The following is a 21,661-nucleotide window of genomic DNA, read 5'->3' as shown; positions in this document are numbered from 1 at the left end:
CCGACTATACTACGGAAACTATCGAAGTTACGCGAAGGATTGCCTTTTGTGTAACAGCATCCTTTACCCGACTATGTTGGCCCACGAGAGAAACGCTTCCCTTCATACAATCCACTTTACTTTAGATGGCTTGATGAAAAACAAGCGGAAAGTGAAACCAGGTGAACTTGAAATGCGAAAAAGCGTAATGCTTGCGGAGAGTGCGTACTTCGTACAGTTTCCTGTCAAGCCAATTCTTGAGATGTTCAACCCGACGTCGATCAAGACTATGGACAATATTGCGGGAGCAATGGCGAGATACATATACTATGGATCTAGGGGTCTCATCGCAAAGGATATCGACCCGAAGCCATGGTGGACGTCTATTCCGGCCAACTCGACAAATTCCCTGACATATTCCAACAGCACTCTCTTTCATAATACCACTTATAATGACCATGGATGGAAAAATCACAGGAGTGGTCAACGAAAAAGTCGACGAAAACGTCAAAACACCAAGGCATTTATACACCCAAAGAATTATAATTGAAGACTTCGATATCAAACTTGTCTGCAATTACGATGAAATTCAGGTCTTTGATATGGTATTTGGTTTGATATGGGAAATGATATTTGGAGAAATATGGGAGCATGCGCACGTTTACCTTCTGAAGTGACATTATGACACATTGTAGACTTTCTAGGTGGAAACCTCTCCTGTTTCTAATTGTAACAAAAGTTGTATAATTTGGATTGGCCAGTTTTTAGGTAATTTTAAGTGAGCTTAATGTTGGACTGGAAGACACTAAAAAATAAAACATCTCTGAAAATAATGACATCATTCTTAGATCATTTTTAAGTCTCATCAGCTCATCTCCTTGGTGGGTCATCTCCAATGTGTATGCCATGGGTCAGTAAACAATTATGGTTGAACTATGTAGGTGTTGTTTTTCCAACTTTATACCTCGAATAATCGCATGGCGAATGATAGCAAATTATTCAGGCTCTGTTTATTAGCTATATATTTGACATTTCAGAAAACATTACTGACTAGCTAGCTCCTTCAGTTTAGGCGCAGAACAAAAGGTAATGAATAAAATGTCAAAATTTATAGCACTTGATCCGGTAATGCCTCTACCGTTACAATGAAAAAAGGGGGCAGTAGCATCAACTTTTGATCATTTTCCCAAATAATTTTGTATTATGCTATGTCGTCACGTCAGAACGCAGCAGGTTTTCATGATTTTGCAACTCTGCTCACGTCCAAAGATTGTTCTTACCACTGAGGTACAATGAGATCGCTGTTATTACTTAAAAGACTAAAGCAGTCTAAATTATAACCAATATTATGACTCCCAAATGACGTTTCCATCTTTTCTGATCGTAGGTGGTATTAAGTTTTGCTTTCAGAAAAATGAAAGCATTTAGCTTGATAAAATGGTCATCTTAGTAATTGAGTAGGCAATAAGTGAATGTTGTTTGCAGTTTCAGGTTTAGTTGATTTATACAAACGAAAATATCAAGATTACAGGTCATATAGATTTAACGAAAATAATCAATTTACCTGTCAACATTAATGTAGGGAATTTTATATGAGAGAAATGTTGACAATTAATGTTTCAATATGCTTTCAATGAAACGCGAAAGCGCAGCTAAAAACACATGTACATGGAGAAATTGAAAAAAAACAAGATTTCAAAAATTATGCCAACCTGTAGACAACCATCTATTCCTATAAATCACCCGTCCGATAAAATTATAGACAAAGCAAAAACTTGTGAGTAGGGAAAACTTTGCTTGTAAAAAGTTGCCCTGGAGAATATGGTTTCTTTAAGTCACTTAACCTAAACTATGTACATTATGAATCAGATATAAAGTATTTTTTTCGAATAAGCCTTACATGCCATTGTCATGCTCATTTAGAATAGACTGTTTTCACAAGCTGGTCCGAACATTTTTCGGTTGCTTATGAAGATTAGATTGAACTATGTCAATGATTTTCTTTGAAACAGGTACGTAGCTTATTAGTTTGTGTCCAAACTTTCGAGTTTCATTCATTGCTGTATTGCATCATGTGCTACAGCGGCTTAATGTTTATTTTGGCCAAATACTTCATTCTACCCACATTGAAACAAATGTGAGTTCGCTTTATTTTATTTGCGTTCTCCCCGGGAGTGTATATCGCATCGACAGCCGGGGTACCTCATCCTGTAATTGGGTTCGCCTGTAAGATGAGAAGTTTTACGTACAATATGATAGGTCAAAAGTGCTTGTTTTGCAGTCAAAAGTTGTGCTAGCGCTAGAGTAAAAAACACGGGTCAGAGGTCTTAACATCTTCTTGGTGAATAAGTCAATATAAGTTTGAAAAATCTGGGGTTCTATAAACACGGTACAGATGCCTATAGCCCTTTCCACGGAACTGCAGGGTCTCAACCCCATGCCAGGGTCAATAAGGGAGGAGGGGTGTCAGTGGAACGTAAGCTACAAATGAAATGCAAAAAGCAACACCCTCCAAATTAAATTTGTAAAATTTGACCCCCAATTCATCAATTGCAAAATGTGACCCCCCAAAATCATCTGATTTGATTCATTAATCCTTTGCACCCTAAGGCCCTGGGGTGAAAAATAATGACCCTTCAAAAGTGTTTGCGAGAAAAACCTCCCCAATTTTCATGCACAAAAAAGTGACCCTCCCCAGATGTCACAGTCTATATCAATAATATCTTAATTGACATGTAATTTCTCATTTGACCATTAAACTTTCATCCTTTTTGAACTTTGCAAATAATAACTTGGGTGAAATTCCAATATCATATTTGTTGTTCACATCTGCTCTTTCAAACACCCTATTCTCTCCACGTATATTTATATCAACTGTCAAACATTTATAAAAGCACAGATCTGGTTTTGTATTGGAAAAAATATTCATAGTTTCCTCATAGACTACAATGTATAGTGAATCAACATTTCGGTGAAATTCCAAAGTCAAATTTTTTGTTTAAATGTATGGAATTACAAGGTCCAAAAATCTTTGCAAACACTTCATATAACGCCATATTTTCAAAAATTTGAGCTATTTTCCCAGTTTTAAAAATGTTATCAAAGCTGTAACATGAGCATGGCATGACACTTGTTTCTCTTGGTCAACTTGAATTTTTTATTTTTGTGAACAAAATTGCTCTTTTCTGTTTGTTATCAGCTGTTCAGACCGAATAAAGCCACGTGCGTATTATGTTTTATATACTTTTTGGTCAATTCTGTTGTTTTTGGCATAGCTCCATACAAACCTTCGGAAAATTTGACCCCCCCCCCCCCCCACTAAATAACGGTTTCGTAAAAGTCAGTCCCCTGATTTCCACCGACCCCTTCTCAGTACAAAATGAATGCTCCCTAATGCAAACGTTTGTCCTCATCAGTCCGGGTAATGTCCATATAAGCTTAAAGGATATTACGATAGACCAATCAACGAACCTACCGTTGCCAACGTCATGAATAGTTAACCCTGCAAACCTAGGCCCGTAGATTGCAACAAGTTCGGAACTTTTCGGCTAGATTCCACCCTTTATTTTAGCACTCGGTAGTTTTTAGATGTACACCTCACGCATAATGTTCAGTACGGTCGAGATGGTGACCGCCACAAGTGATCAGCGCATCGAAAATAACTTCTTTTGATGGTTTTCCTGGCAACGTACCGCTCCTAGAAATCAGGATTTGACCCTTGTAAATTTACACAAGTTATTTGTCGCCAAATATCACCTATTTTTGGTCAAATTTTAATTTAACCATGCCATCTGTAGTATGGAGAATGTTTCAAGCTTTGCAACGATGGGTCAACTCAGGCTGTTCTTGACAGTCATCGGAGCACGAGTTTTTCGATCACTATGCATTTCCCGGTACGATTGACCCTTCGCTCAAAAAAAAAACCCAAAAAAAACAAAACAAAAAAAACAACAAAACAAAAAAAAAAAACACACCAAAAACCCCCAAAAAAACAACAAAAAAGGCGCGCCGGATCAATCACCGAAAAGTTAACCAAAAGCTGGAAAAGAGAACGACAACTATTTATCTTTGGATGCGCGAAAGGACTATCTTATTTTCACATTAAATCAATGTTGGCTGAAAACAGATTTTCATTGTTTCACTGTGATCTTATTCTCACTTCATCTAGTCTTATTGGATTTTATTTTAGCTGAAAAAAATTTAGGTCCTGTGAAAGTAACGAAAATATATTCCAAGTAAAAATAAAGTATTCCACAGTATAACAAAGTCGGCTGAAAATATAAAATTTCCTTCAGTCACTCGAATCCGAAATCGAATCCGAAACTGAATCCGAAACCGAGTCTAACTTCAGCATCGTGAAAATTGCCCACAGTTCTCTTCGAGACGGTAGATGGCGCGCCAAATATGAAGATGTCGGCCAGCTACTGCCGCTTCGTTCTACAATAGTTTCCCTAGGAATGAACATAGTTTGTTTCCGTCATAATTTCAGTCGAAATGTGGAGTAACATAGAGGTCGGTTTTGGAGGAGAGGAAACCACGAACTTTGGACCACGAAATGAGAGTGGCACGGCTCTGTACCAAGTGGAAACGTTGGCAACTATCTCACCACAGGACGAGGTGTGTTGTTTTGTTACCTGTATTGTGATTGTAACAGCGTACTCTATACTCACTGTACCACAGTTACGAGTGTTTCGATATACAGCGGTATGTATCGAAACACTCGTAACTGTTAGCTGCAAAATTGTAGCTCTACGGTGAGGCGGTCGGTGAGTTTTGGTTTTTGCGACATCGCTCACCAGTAGAGCTACAATGCCGAAGGCCCTGAAGCATACAAAATAAGCACGCTGCACATGGCACGGCATTTTGATGTAAAATCCCATATATTTACTGCATTTGGTCATACTGATTTATCACTACTGAAGATTAAACACTATACTACACTAACCTTGTCGTGTATGGGGTTTGGTATTTGTTCAAATATGTCGATCGCGTTCCAAAAACATTTCTTGGAGCCGCCATTACCAACTTCCGGTAATGGCGGCTCCCAGAAACACGCTCAATGTTTATGGAACGCGATCGACGTGTCTGTGCTAATACCAAACCCCATAAACGACAAGGTTAGTGTAGTATAGTGTTTAGTCTTCAGTAGTGATAAATCGGTACGACCAAACGCAGTAAATATGTGGGATTTTACATCAAAATGCCGCGCCATGTGTGGCGCGCTTATTTTGTATGCTACAGGGCCTTAGGCATTGTAGCTCTACTGGTGAGCGATGTCGCAAAAACCAAAACTAACCAACCGCCTCACCGTAGAGCTACAATTTTGCAGCTATCGTAACTGTGCGCTTTACTGACGATGGTCCTCTTAGGTCGTTAATACATTCTTAGAAGTAATTCATCCGCAGCACATTCATCCGATTTATTTCGACAGTTACACATTCTTGATATTTTCAAACTTCACAAATTACAAGTTAGTTCTTTTATGTACGAGTTAATTAACGATACCTTGCCTCATCATTTTTCAAATTACTGTTCCATTCCATCACACTGCTATAGTACTCGACATAAAGAGACAGGAAATCTTTTTGTACCAACTATCAACACAACTACAGGGCTCGAAATAATACCTGTCTGCCTGTCCCGGACAAGTGAAATTTGGCCTGGGACAAGTAGTTTTGAAAAGTACTTGTCCAAGTTGACAGGTAGATTTTTTCAGCCTGCAACCAGTATTTCAACCTATTGACTACAGCAAATATTCATAAGTTTAAATTTATGTACCTTTTAAAATTTTGAAAATCATTGTTTGGATATTTACCTGTCAGAAAAAAGTAAAAGAAAGTTCGATAATATCTAATCACTGTTTACAGGAGTCAGCCATGTTGATTTATCTAAGGTCATGTCTCAAATCTCTTAGATTGGGAGATTCTCAGAGCCATCTTGACACGGATGGCGTTGTTACGCCATTTTGCATACAACACAGACGTGAGTTTGTTGAACTTTCCCAGATTCACTCGTTGGTTCTGTCAAAAACGTCCTATCAAACTAATTAAAAATAACATTCAATTTCTCTGGACATTGTCTCAGGTGAGTTGAAATTAGTATAGTTTCTTAGAATAAATTATGCCATTTTGGACAGGTACTTTTCTCACTGGGACAGGCACTTTTTATTTTGACTTGTCCAGTGGACAGGTGGTTGAAAAAAAGTATTTCGAGCCCTGAACTATGGGCAAACATGCAATATCTTACGCAGGAAGTATTTTATGGAACACCCTACCACATGATATTAGATCAAAGCCATCTCTTAGCTCCTTCCGACAATCCCTCAAAATAATATTGTCAAACACATAAAAAAGATGCGTCCATAGACATGACGGAGAATTATTTCATGTTGCACAAGAATTGATGTACTATCGCCCTCAAATATGTGTTTATTAGATTAATCATAATTGTATTCATAGAGGAAATGGACTTTGACTAGCAGTTTGCTATTTTTCCATTTCCTATTTACCCTGTAACTTATGTATGAATTATATTGGAAAAACAGTTTGTATATCTACATTGATAAAGGGTAAATAAATCATCATCAAAGAAGTGATGCAGTACTTTTGCTTTCATGGTCTTGAGATGGTCCTTTAGGCCCTCCCCTAGCTGCAAAATTGTAGCGCTACGGTGAGGCGGTCGGTGATTTTTGGTTTTTGCGACTTCGCTCACCAATAGCGCTACAATGCCGATGGCCCTAGGGATTATAAAATAAGCGCATCCCACTGGACTAGGCGTGTTGATGTGAAATGCTACATATTTACTGCATTTGGTCGTACCGATTTATCACTACTGAAAACTAAACACTATACTGCACTAACCTTGTCGTTTATGGGGTTTGGAATATATAACACGACGGTTGCATTCCGAAAACATTTCTGGGAGCAGCCATAACACCAACTTCCGGTAATGGTGGCTCCCAAAAATACGGATGCCCACGCCACAGTCCCTCTATCCACTGTGCCCATGCTAATGTTTATGGAATGCGATCGACGTGTGCAAACAAATGCCAAACCCCATAAACGACAATGTTAGTGTAGTATAGTGTTTAGTCTTCAGTAATGATAAATCGGTACGACCAAATGCAGTAAATTATATGTAGCATTTCACATCAACATGCAACGTCCAGTGGGATGTGCTTATTTTGACCTCTACAGGGCCATCGGCATTGTAGCGCTACTGGTGAGCGAAGTCGCAAAAATAAAAATCACCGATGCCTCACCATAGCGCTTACAATTTGCAGCTAGCGACAGCCTTACGTACGTCAGTGAGCTCCCATTGTTGTGTACACCAAAAATACAACAGTACATCAAATATCACTTGTATTCGACTAAATGCAAGCAAACCGTCACTGATGCAACCAGTATTCTTACTCGTTGCATCAGTGACGGTTTGCTTGCATTTAGTTGAATGCCTGTGTCAAATACAACTTTTTGATGGGTTTAGGGTTAGGTTTAGGCTTGGGGTTAGCATATTTAAAAGTGTTGTATATCCTACCTAAGAAAAAAAAATGGGGTGGGACCTGCAGGATTCCGGGAACTCTTTCCGAGAGTCAATCGTTACTTTCTGTCACTGTAGACAGAACGCTGTCACTGAATACTCTGGGCATGAATGCTAGATAACGGGGATAGATAGAGTGGCATATAAATCACACTCAAAATATCTCAGGCTGGTGTAATTTTACATGGGTTTCAGGGGCATATCGAGAATGGAATTGAAGTCTGGGTAAAAGCAGTTGTCAAAATTTAGTCCAGTACCTAGTTGCAGTCCTGTCCTGTGTGTCCTGTGTGGCTACGCTGCCTCCCAAGTTGGGAGGCAGTGTAGCCAAAGCAGGACATCTTGCCATACTAGTAGGGCTAGCATATATAATAATGATAATAATAATAATATATAAATATATATATATATATATATATATATATATATATATATATATATATATATATTATATATATATATATATATATATATATATATATATATATATATATATATATATATATTAGTTATTATGTACTTAAATAAATCTAACTATTGCAGGTTCTCAAAAATCCTAGGCTGCTGTCCCGCTGTTCTTCAAGTGGTCTTTGTGTAGTTGCTGGAAGTGATTTGTCTGTCTTTGATGGAAACGGTCAGCAATTTAAATTTACTGTGAGTTTTGGTAGGTATCATATGTCATCAGTTAATGCAATTTTGGGCCATGTCAGCTTAACTTAAATTATGTAAAGTGCACTGTGGTAACCATTATGAATGCTCTCAAACTGCAACATCTCATATTTATATATATATATATATATATATATATATATATATATATATATATATATATAATATATATATATATATATATATATATATATATATTATATAATATATATATATATATATATATATATATATATATATATATTTTATACAGTCGTCCAGTTACTGTTGGATTCTGATCATTGTTACACTCACATCATTCAGTTTGTTTATGGAATTTAGACATTGTATGATATTTATAGAACTGTGGTGGAAATGGATTCAGAATAATGACAGCAGCTAATTTTGTAAATATTTTATTAAGGGGAGGGTATCAGGCAACTTAGGATATACTTATTTAGAACAATCAATTTGTTAGTGTTCCAAAGTTTCATTTTGGAACTGTTTAGGGAGAAGTATATTGAGAGCCCAATCTGATTAAAATCAGATATAGAGTATGGCGACATGTTTACTTACGCGTTATTCTCTTGCTATCGGCTGTTGAGAGGCGACAGCAAGAGAATACCGCGTAAGTAAAGATGTCGCCGTACTCTATGTCTGATTTTAATCAAATTGATTGACAGTCTTGCCACTTTAATGAAGTCAGTTTCAGTTATTTTCTTCAAAGTAACAAAACTTTAACTTATCTTGTAAGCTGTTGTACCAGGATGTCAACTGTGAAGGCAATGATTACTGAAATCCCTTGTAGCACAAATGTGATTGATACAGTATTGTACTTACATGTGTATGTTGATCTTAGATTCTGAAGTGGATGTCGTTGCATGGAGTGCTGACTCAGAATTCCTTGTAGTGGCAGAGAGCAGTGGAACCATACACATTGTGAGTGTGCAGTCAGAGCAGATACTGTTTTCTCAGGTAAGAGTGTATGTGATGTTAGCAAGAGTAGAATATATTTTAAATGAACTGTGATTGGCCCTAAAATTTGAAACACCATTTTGTATCAGTTTATCAGCTTGGCATTTGAGAAAGAAAAATTTGTCAATTGCATTCAGGATTAATCACATTTTATTTACAATGATGCCATCATTATTTTTTTTCATTTGGATAACAATTTTGACTGTAGAGAGTATTATTCTGAAAAGTAAATATAGTTTACATTTTCAGGTAATCTTCCCACACAAGTTGTGATTAGTGTACATAAATTTTGACAGGAATATACACATAGATTCTTCCAGATTATGTACACATTTATTATAATTTACTATTGCTTTTCCAATAGGCATATTGCAATTAGCATGGTTGTGAATTCTCATAATCTGTGCAAGTTTGTTTCAACAGTATGATAAAATTGTAGAAGGAATTTCTTTTTGATGAAATGGTAAGTTAGCAGTGAGTACTATAGAAAATGTGAAATCAATATGGCACCCAACTTAAAATATCTTAAATTCAACAATTATTCTCAACAATTAAAATTTCAATAAGGTTCAACTTTTTATGAATTGGGACTTCATGTTCCTGTTACCCATTGCTGGTCAGTATGAGTGATTCTTGCTTGGCAGACTGGTAATGTCTGGTTCAGTGATTGTTTGCAAGTATATGACAGAATACGACTGTTATTTTTGGAGAGGAATATTGACCATGGTCACTTCATCCAAACCATGGATGTGTATGTTTTTGTGCATCTGCATTGGAGTGAAGTGGGTTTGTTGATCCTGAATGACAACCATATTGCATCAGTATCTTCAATATGTATGTGGAGATCAACGTAATTATGTGTATAAACACTATATACAGTACTGATATGCGCTCATTGTAATGTCTCTCTGTAATGTAAGCTCATTTCCCTTTTCTGTGTACTTTTTCAATTCACAGGAATTAGTGAATAGTTCTGAGAATGGCGACTCCCCAGCAGATGAATGTAATGATTCAAAGACTACTTTCAATAACATGACCCTTGAACCTCATGATAAGAGTAAGTAGGATTACTGCAATAACTTCAGAATTGTCAGATGAGTATTCTTGTTATACTTTATATGCGTGGAAGAAAAGGTGACATGCTATTAAACTTTTCCCTGTGTTTTCCACTGCATTAGGTAGTTACAATCTTGTTATATCGTCCAATCATCATGGCTGTTTCGTATTTTCAAATATACTCTTGGAGCAACTCTGTGAAGGTTAGTGTGGCATAATTGTGAATTTGTTGTTATCAGAAAGATGGACTTTATCTTTGTTGTTGTAGCTCTGTAAAATATCAAATACTTTTTTATTTTTCATGATAAAAGTTCATAACTTTTGCAATGTTCAGCTGGAAAATTTCTGCTTTTGATTAGAGTGATACAGAAAGTACTTGTCTGTAAAATGCACAAATGACAACTTCTTTGAGATTTTATCTGTCATATCTGAACCAAAGAGACAGTCAAAATCAGAAACAGAGTGGTAGGGATGGTCTATGCAATGTGTGCTTGTATCTAGTCCAGCCATTTAGTTTGTTCCATATCTATTGAAAATTATTGTCTTTCTTACTCACCATATCATTTGCATGTTATTAATTTCACTCATTAAAATTGTCTCAAAATTACCTCATTTCAAATACCACTCCATGTGTATCTTGTTGCATTGCAGCCATTCATAACAGGGATGTTGCCAGTGCACAACAGGTTAGTACTAGTCCTCCAGCCTTTTATCAATAACATATTTTGACATTTTCAAATTCTCTCCAGGTCAACTTAAGAAATATTAAATGACAATGACATTTAATGAATATTAGATGAAAAATTTAAGATTAAACTGCAAAATTCCCAGAAGTGGACATCAGATTGTAACAATTGATGATCCATAAAGTGCACTAACTTTTAATTCAAGGCTATTTAAGTGTCCATTTGTTTTCACCCAAGTTGTTTTGTAATTATTTAGGTCAACTTGTTTTATAGGGTTTTATAGTGTCAGGGTTCTTCCTCTGTGTCTGGCAGTAGTATGAACGTCAAAAACTCTAGAAACTTCTGAAATTTAATCCATATCAGAAATGAGCCATTGCTCATAGTTTAGGTTTTGTGCCGGTATTCTGACTATTTCCAGGCTGATGGTAACCTTCTTAGATGTATGCTGCCAAATCTTTATATTCATTTTGAAAATTATTTTTTTCAGGTGAAGGAATCTATTAGAATGGAATGCATTGATACAAACTGCTTGCATACACAGTCTACCTGTGATTCCTTAACCTTTGAAAGACAAGATGTTATGAATCTACTGACACTGGTGAGTACACAGTCAAGCATTTTGTCTGACTGATAGAAGTTTATTGTGTTGTAAAGTTTTCACGCTCAGCTTCTTCTTGTATAGTATAGGAAGTTCAACCGTATGATAAGGTCTTCTGGCCTTTGGCCTCAACTATCATGTTAGCGTAGTGTCAAACTTTATATTCAAGGTCTGGGCCTACATATCTAGGCTCTATCCTATATTGCTATTACCGTACGGTATATTTTGTGGTAAATATACCGTATGATAGGAGTTAGGTTATATTAAACATTAACACTTCTCAAGTTTGTATCTCAAAATCACTGTGATTTGTATCAGAAAAGTATAGGAACTTTGGAATTGATTTCAACGATTGAATTCTCTCTCCATCTTTTTCCATAATGTATGTGCAACATTTTGATCAAAATTCTGATGATATTACTTTCAGTGTCCTCAACAACATCTACTGTATGTTCAACTTTGTACATGTACAGGATTTTGTGTAGTGCTTTATGTGCAAATTTACACATCAGAGTTCTGAATCTTAGAAATGACAGATACCAGAGTTGTGGCTGAAATATGCCACTTTACAAGCTGTGGTGAATTCATTGATTATTTTTGAAATATCAGAACTACATGTTATATTGTCAGTGTTGTTCAATTTTTTAGTTTTCATAGTTTGGATATTTCCTGAGCCTGAGTGAGATATTAAAAATATTCAGCATTGTACACAAAGGATTACTCTATCATTCCACTGATCGATGGATTTATTATTGACTATGCAGGGTTTGGGTAACTCAAACATGGCTATCTGGCATGACATGGATGACACAATGCAGCCCTTAATGCTGGCTAATCACATCATACCAGGTATGAAAGTAATCCTTGTTGTTTTATTACTAGCAGTGTTCGAAATAATCGGTGGCAATGGTGGCATTTGCCACAAAACTGTCAATCTGCCACCAAAATTTTTTTCTGGTGGTATTTTTCTGCCACTAAATTTTGGATCATCATGTCATCGATCCTACGGCTTGAATGAAGGAACACTGAAGGAACACGCGTTGTCGGACGGCGGAAAAAACTCATTAGTAAAAAAAAAACCAAACTAATTGCGACATTTTGGCATGAATGAAAACATAGCATGAATCCAAACTTGTGATTGGCTAATCTCCATATCGATGACAGCAGCTTTTGTACACTTGACATGTTGTTGTTCTCTGTGATAGCCGCATAATGCAGTCATAGGGCACAAGATAAAAGCATGTTGTGACATTTTGAAAACAAAGCCAAGTGCAGCATGCGTGAATTAAATAATAATAAATACTTGCAATTCATTAGCCAGTACAGGCTCAAAAATTCCTATCGCCCGACGCCCGTTGCTAGTGAATTTTGCGGTCGGGCAATTAAAATCAATATGCTTCCCGTCCGACGGGCAAGTCCACCAGCGGTTGAATTAACTAAGCTCTGGACAATTCAAGCTTGAAAACGTATTTCATTAGGTCTGTACACGTCTACAATCATTGTAAGTCCTTCAACTCTCAGAAGTGTTTTCTGAAAACCCTTGAAAATCCGCCCGACATCGGCAAAATAATCGTTCTTGCTGTTGTAAAACACAAAAAGTCGTAAAAAATAGAGTTTTGCGACATGTTCTCTCCGACGACACGGAGTGAACTCACTGTTTTGTATGTGTGCCGTAAAGTGGTATGCTCTTGACAGTGGTTGCCATTCTCTTTGTGCAAGCACAGGGTGTTGTCTAAATGTCCGTCCCCAGGGGTGGGTAGGTGTTTCGTTGTATTGCTAATAAAGATATATTCTGCCAACCTTTGGTGTTTTGGCCTTAAACTTAGCCACAGTCCCTCCACAAAAGACTTAGCACTGCCCTTGACAATCTTGCGTTAACGTTTTATCAACATGCTGTATCTATTATCTGATGAGTTTGAGTGCCTAATTGGCCAAAGTAAGCAAGGGTAAATTACTAAGCTGTGGACGCTGTCACCAGATTATCACCGGATTAAATTTGACAAAGTCAACAACGAACGCGCCAGTAAGGTATAACTGAAGACTTCAGTTATACCTTACTGGCGCGTTCGTTGTTGACTTTGTCAAATTTAATCCGGTGATAATCTGGTGACAGCGTCCACAGCTTAGTAATTTACCCTTGCTTACTTTGGCCAATTAGGCACTCAAACTCATCATAGATAATACAGCATGTTGATAAAACGTTAACGCAAGATTGTCAAGGGCAGTGCTAAGTTTAAGACCAAAACACCAAAGGTTGGTAGAATATATCTTTATTAGCAATACAACGAAACACCTACCCACACCTGGGGACGGACATTTAGACAACACCCTGTGGTGCAAGCGTATGAGTTGAATGACAGTCGATCGGCTTCACGCGATAGTGTAATTGCACCATGTGCTTTGTAAATGGATGTAAACTTATTCAAAGCCATAGATCTCAGCAATGCTTACTGTTCAACGTAAATCAACACCCAGATGAAAAAGTACAAGTTTACATCGTAGTCGAGACAGGCTCAGTCGACCATAGCTGTGGGTCCATAGCTGTGGTGTTTCGGACGGGATTCCTGCCTTTTACGGGCTGGTTTTGACCTTTTAAGATTTTAACCCCGCCACCACAAAAGTCAAAACCAGCCCGTAAAAGGCAGGAATACCGTCCGAAAACACCACAGCTATGGACCCACAGCTAAGTCGACCAAGGAGGCCACATATTGCAGCTACGTAGTGCGTGAGATGCAGACAGTTTCAAATTACGTGACCTTGGTTTTTAGGGATCGGCTCTTACTTACAGAAAACAAATCTGCACTGAAGAGTAACGAAAACGAAACTTGAATCTGCTCTCTTGACGAATACATTTATCAAAAAAAACTTTGAAAGACTGCTGTGCTCAGTGAGCAAACATGTAAACAGGTAAAAGGGTTGAAGATGTACATGTGCGCGTATGCATTGGCAGATAAACACTAGCAGAGCAGTTGTTTGTGATCTCAGCTTGATAATAAAGAGCAGCAGCCAGCCATGCACATTGTAAATCACACAATCTTATTACTCTTATGCAAAGATTTTAATTTGGACTAGGTTGTGGAAAAATTCCAAATTCAAAGATGTTTTCTAAATGGCCAAAATCTACAGAAAAGACTAAAGTATTCTCACATTTCTTTGGGACATTTCAGATTTGGTAATAGTCCTTCATTTTAACAAGATGTAGTTCTTGTTTGAATCTGTTTTTTCCCTCTTTGAATTCACTTCATATGGCCAAACTCTTGCTCTCTTTACAAATTACTGGTACAGTTATTAGAAATTTAGGGCAAGTACTTTTTCCTCTCGGGCAAGTAAAAATGAAATTCACGTGTCCCACGGTTAGTAAGTTTGAAAATTTTTTTCGAGGCATGCACTATGGGTTGACTTTTTGTGACGTGTACTCACCATGTTTTCAAGAATTTATAAATTAGAATGAGTATGTGGCAATGACAAAATGTTGTATTATACCGATCACATAATGTGTTAAACTGCCACCAGATTTTTCATAATTGCCACCAGATTTCATATCCGGTGGCAAACTTTTGCCACAAGAAATAAAAAAGTATTTCTATCCCTGTTGTTTTATTAATAGTGATATTTTGAAATATGCACACATCTAGCAGAAATATTAAAACTAGCTTGTGACAATTTTGTTAACATGTATAAAGTAAGATGTACGAGTTGTGTGCTCTGTGATGTAAATAATTTCACAAGTTTGCAAGTTTCTGATATTTAAAACGTAAATATATGGATGTGGTAATTACCTTTGAAACTTTTCAAACAATAATGGAAGGAGAGAGTATGATTAAGTAACTAGGTGTAGTGAGTTGTAGTTACATATATTCATGTTTGATCAGTATGTGTGACCTAGTTTTCACATGATAGTCAAACATCATTAGGCGTAATATTTTGTTGATTTTCTAGACATTTTCTGTAATTTAGTGAACAATCTCCTACAGTGTCGCAGCGTAGTAGCCAGGATCTTTGATAACTGAATATATTTTATAGAGTTTATCCCTTCACCAGTAATACTTACTGTACTTTCCCAAAATGAATACAATGCTGTAGTCTCACCCCCTTTTGCAGATGCATCAATGAAGATTTCTCTTAACTATGTCATGGCTAAATCTACTTAAACCAATCAAGGGCAAGGGTGGTATAATAAGTTTAGAGAGTAGTTGTCATATGAAGGAATTAATAAAAAAGTGAACATTTTGCAAATTTTGTATGTTTCCTGCACATTTTTTCCAAAATCATCTGAAATGCATGACCAGACCAGCAAGTTCATATATTAGGAGGGAAACACCAATGCTACTATGCTGCCGTCAGAAATTTGTAACTAATTGTTATCTTTCTGGCAAAATTTACATTTTCATTTTTGGTCCTTGACATGTTTACCATTTCAATGTGATGTCATGTTTTGTTGAATATAATTTCTTCAACAGATTGTGGTATTGTGAAATGCAGAGTAAGCCATGATGGGAAGACATTGTTTGCACTGGATGAAATGGTAAGAATATGACAAAAACAGCCATTATATATCCACATTACCCATCTCAACACAGTTTACCCTAACCCTTTCCCACCCTTGTTACCCCTGTTCAACCCTTGCTTGCCCCTTACTTTTTCTAGGCTTGCTTACCTTTATTAGACCTGTTTACCCTCTTTATCCCTGTGTACCCTTGTGAACCTTGCTTACCCTCTTGATCCCTGTGTACATGTACCCTTGCTTGCACCTTTTACCTTGCTAGCCCTGTTTACCCACGTTAACCCAGTTAGCCCTAGCTACTCCTTTTCACCTTTGCTACCCAAGTACTTGGATAAATGTTGATGATCAAAGACAAGACTTGACTGTTTTGTTTCTGTATTTTCATTATGATTTGAAAGAGGTGTCACGTAAAAGTTTTGCAATTATGAATATCATAAACAAATTCATTCATGTATACATACATACATACATACATACATACATACATACATTGTACATACATACATACATACATACATACCTGTAGATTCTGCACACTGTCGTCTTTGGTAGTTCATTTACTTGAGACAGAATCTGACTGATAGGTTTGCTCACAGATATAGCACTGTTCTATTTAAAGTCGATGGTACAGTAAACGTGTAAACTGGCTAGTATACTCATCAAGTGAATGCCACTGCTATAAATGACTATTCACATATACAGGTACATGCTGGTGGTAACACTGATGGATGCATGATTTGAAACAATGTCCTTTTCTATGTTTAAATGATTAGAAGTCACTGAGTGTATGGGACCTGAGAACACTAGTAGCATTTGCATACTGGCCAGATATCAAAGTCCAAGATTTCATCCTCGCTTCTGCTGGTTCAGGGAAAACAGACAAAGATGGGTAAGTGAAAAAAAATCATCACAGATCCTGAAACTTACCTGCTGTTCGTTTTTGTTTATTGACGATAATATAACCACGGTGACACCTTTTGAGATTGAACCTGTGCATTGTAGCACAGAAGATGAATGTATGCAAAATGAATGAACCTTAATTCTTCCAGGTCATTCAAAACTGAATATAAATATTAAGTTATCTGAAAGATCACAACCACTATTAGGTCAAGTCAGTAAAAACCATTATGTTTTTTGATGTCTTTGCAAGAGAAATCTGTGAAAATTTAGTTCATACCTGTTCTTGGAAATGTTCAAATGATGAAGTCTGTATAAGTAGGATATATTAGGCTTTATTGGTTTTCAACAACTTTACAATGTACCTGTAGTGATGTATGAACCTTGCAAGTTGCAGGAACAGGGCTAAAGGTACTAATTTGTCATTTCTGTACATTCGATTATACAAGATGCACTAATTTCCAAGAATTCTGTGACAATGTACAAGTTTTTGTCCAAGTTCTAGAAAGAGTCATTTCTAATGTATATTATCTTTATGGCTTTTGCTCATTCTAACAGCTTTGGTTCAGGATTGAAGTTGATAATTCTTACAGAACCTGATCCACAATGTTACCTTAAAGTGTTCTCTCTGCCAGCCATGGATCAAATCTATGCCCTGGAAGTTGGAGCTCATTCTGCTCTTGTAGATGCTCCTCTGAGTCAAGTAAGTGATTTATCAAGTTGTTGATAATGTACATCCCTGATGTAAGAGTGATGTTGATAATCTTCAATTCTTGAGAGCATGCTGTGTACAACAAGATGAACCTGTGAAACAGTCTCTACACATTCACAGTTGTCTGTGAAAGTTTACAACACCAATGTGTTTCATATCAGCAACTCACAAAGAACATAGGGACTGTGTATGATGTATTACATAATGACATACAGAAGACTAACCAAGTAAAGGAGTCAACAGTCAGTGTCCTATCTACTGAGATTTGCCTTAAATATGTTTGGTAGGATGAGATACAGTGGTTTGTGTTGAACCTTTGAAATACTGGAACTAATAAACATACTGTTTAAATTAAGGAGTTGCCAACACTGTCAGGTGTAATTATTGTCTATGCAGAAATGTCGGCTGATAACAAAGAAATGAACTCAGGGAAAGTTGAAACATTGTCTGGAAGGGGGTAACGAGTGTCAAAACAACACCACACATCCACACACAGCTAATCAGAACGCATCATTTGCAAGGGATAGCCCTATTTGTGCAGATCTGGTGATGTTGTTTTAGCTACGTCTGATGTCCTTCCAGACAATCACGGTTTGAACTGTCACAGAGTTGATTTCTTGTGATCAATTGATATTATTGCTAGATGATAGTTACACCTGACAGTGTTGGCAACTCCTAAATTTAGACAGTATGTCAGGTTCCTGTATTGCCAACGGTTCAAAGTACTGTAATGGTGGAAACATGATCTTCCTCAAGAATATGCATGAAATCAGAGTTCTGAAATTGAAACTTTGATGTTTTGCTACACGAAACACTGATTTTTAACATTTTGGTAAGGAAGTGCAGGCACATTTTTTATACACGGCAAGTTTTGAAAAATTGTAAATTTTACATAAATTGAACAAGGAAATTTGAAAATGAAATGTTTTCATTCTGAAAAGGATCAAATTTTGATTGATGTAGCTGTCCATGAAGAAAGACATTCTGTAATGGATGTAAATATGACATGATTGAAAGTCTGTTTTCAGAATGAGTAAATCTAGTGGTTTGATTTGTAGCTAGGACCAGTGACATTAGCATTGTGCCAGTCCAACTTACCATTGAATAGAGTTGCACTTGTATGATACAGAATGTAGAAAGGACCTACAAAGTAGACTACAAGACTGCTGGACATATATGTACACTGATCCAGGAACAAGCAAACACATCCTAGATATAACCTGATTATTTTAAACATGACAACTATTCATTTTCAAATTTCCCTTCTTACCTATTCAATCTATGTAAAATTTATGCTTTTTAAAAACTTCTGTTTGCAAATATTTCTTTTACATCAGGATGGAATATTTTTGATAGAGGGTGTACAGGAAGATGATGAGAGTGACTTCGTCAGCACACTGCGTCTCCGATGTTTGTTAGAAGCTTTGCCGGAAACAAAATTCCATAGATTGTTGCACAAAAGACGTTTTGAAGAGGCTATCAAGTTTGCCAAGCAGTTTGGTTTGGATGTTGAGGTAAGCTTTACGTGAGATAACTCAATTGAATATTCATGAATTTGAGTTACAATTACATTAGTGACTGTTGTAGGTTTTCTCCTGTATAAGAGATAGCACAAATACCAAAGAAAATTATAATTCAAATTTTCATCAGTCCTCTGTACAATCCATTTGATTGCCATGATAGACTTCCATTCAGGAAATCAAAAGTTAAAATCATCCATGGTTGTGTCCCTGCCAAAGATCTCCAAAGTATACAGCATACAATGCTAACACATGACAATACAGTATTGATGATAGATGTACTAAGTCATTCTCAGTATGTTGGCATTCTTCAACAGTTTATACATGTATAATGAGCGGTACTAATCATTCATTACAGCTTGTGTATATTGTGAAGAGTGGAACCATAGTGGATCAAGTGTCACCATGGGCCAGCCATTTTGATTTGGACATACCACAGTTGTTTGCGTCGTTAAAAGACTGCCTAGAACACATCAACAAAATTGACCAGGTGGTGGAAACGTGTACTCTCGCTACATTCCCAAGTTATGATAACACAATGGAATTGCTGAACTATGCTAAATCTAGGGTAAGTGTATCAGATAGCTTTGTGTGCAAGAGATGTGCCCGCTCCATCTCTTTAAAAACCCTGTCATACTTACTTTCCAACATTGATCAAACCATGCCATTCAAAATAGTGGTAATTTGACAAACTCCCACTTGAGAGAGAGTGCAAAACTTTTGTGGTGCATTGATCAGTTCAAATACAGAAGTGGCAATGGAAACATGTCAAAAAATGACTGATCTGAAATCACTGGCCTGATGTTTCATACATGTTTACACATCAGATGAGGCTTGAAAAGAAAGTTGCTTTATGAGATTTAGTATGTGGAAAAATGTGCATAAGCAATTAATTCTTGGTTTGTGTTCAAGACTTCATGTTTGAAACATTTGCTCTAAAAGAATCAAGCGACTCTGATGATTTTTTTTACAAATAGGTTTCAAAGTTGCTAGGTATCAAGAAACGTCATTTGAGCAGTGATTCTGCGATGCTGACAAACAAAATGGCTGATATTATCAAGTGTCAGCACAGACTGGATACATTTGTTATGGTGTATGGAGAGAAGAAATTCAGGTAAAGTAACCTTAGAAAGATATTTATATTGTTTGAAAAAAGCCACGTGGTAAATGTGGCATCTTTGCGGCTACAATAAGTGCAAAAACAAAAATATTTTCATAATGTTCATAGCTCCTCTTGTATTAACCAGATTTACACATCTATGATTACATTCATTTAGACTACCACTGTTTATCTTGCAAACAATGGCTCAAATTCTTACAATCTGTTTCACTGTTTTGTGCATCAAACAGAAGCAGAAATGAGTATTACCGTAGTAATTCTTACAGTGTTGATCAGGCACCTGATGCTGAAATGACTGAACTCTCAAATCAACATATTGGTCTTGTCCACGGGCTCAAAATTTTGCAAAAGCTTGAAAGGATGATGGATTAAAATTGATGTCCAGCTTTGAAATTACACATTTTATTACAAAATTACAAAATTACACAACAGCATGGACATAAATTTTACCTTGATTTCAACAATAGTAAAAACTTGGTATACTTATGGAATGTTCATTTTGTACAGTGGTTCTAGATGGGATCAGTTTGTTCATGCGGATTTGCTACCAGAGTGTATCAGCTTGTTGAGTGAGGGCTCTATCAGTACAGCTGCTATTTTGTGGAAGAGGCATCAGGTATTTATGACACTTTTATCATCTTTCACTACAGTCCAGTAGATATGAATAACCAGTTTATCACTTTTAGCTGGATAACAGGTTTACCAACTGTCGACTAATTTTTGCGTGCCATTTCCTCATCAAATATCCCGTGTCTACATGTATTAGTTGAGTAAATTCCTTACTATTCCGGCTGCCCATCAATAATGAATTTTCATCCATTGAAAAAAACTGTGAACATCTGAATGTCTGACTTATACTCAAGGCTTTCTTACTGTACTGGAACAATGGCAAAAGTCTACACGGGGCTGTATCTCCTTGAACATGTTAAAAACTAAAATCAAAATATTGAATAGTAACACGGTCCCTCCACAATTTTGAAAAAGATGTGGAGGGACCGTGATGATAACATTCTACATTATTGTTTAGAATGTTGTTGTTACATGTAGTTAGCTGGCATTGTATTTCTGTAACATCTTTATGAAAGGTAATTATAATACTAACAGTCAATATCTACCTTGCAATTATGTGCCAGTCTTGTGAAATCAATAACAGCATTGTATATTGTAGAGAAGTTTACATTTTGTATGACCCACTGAACTGAAAGTTCAGAAGATTGAATATTCATCACTGGCACTCTTGTAAACTCAGCTAGGTGTAGTAGACACCTTCTAAAACCTAGTGTATGGCTTTGTACAAAGTACTAGTGTGCTTCACAGTTTGCTGATCTCTTCAGGAAAATACCAATCATCACAACAAATATGTCTTGTGAGTTCATATGCTCAAAATAGGAAACTGTCACAAGACATTGAATTCTGAGTGTCACACCCTG

Source organism: Ptychodera flava, chromosome 14 (assembly GCF_041260155.1).
Source record: "Ptychodera flava strain L36383 chromosome 14, AS_Pfla_20210202, whole genome shotgun sequence".
Classification (NCBI taxonomy): Eukaryota; Metazoa; Hemichordata; class Enteropneusta; family Ptychoderidae; genus Ptychodera; species Ptychodera flava.
The sequence above is the reverse complement of the archived record's forward strand: the minus strand, read 5'-3'. Positions refer to the sequence as shown.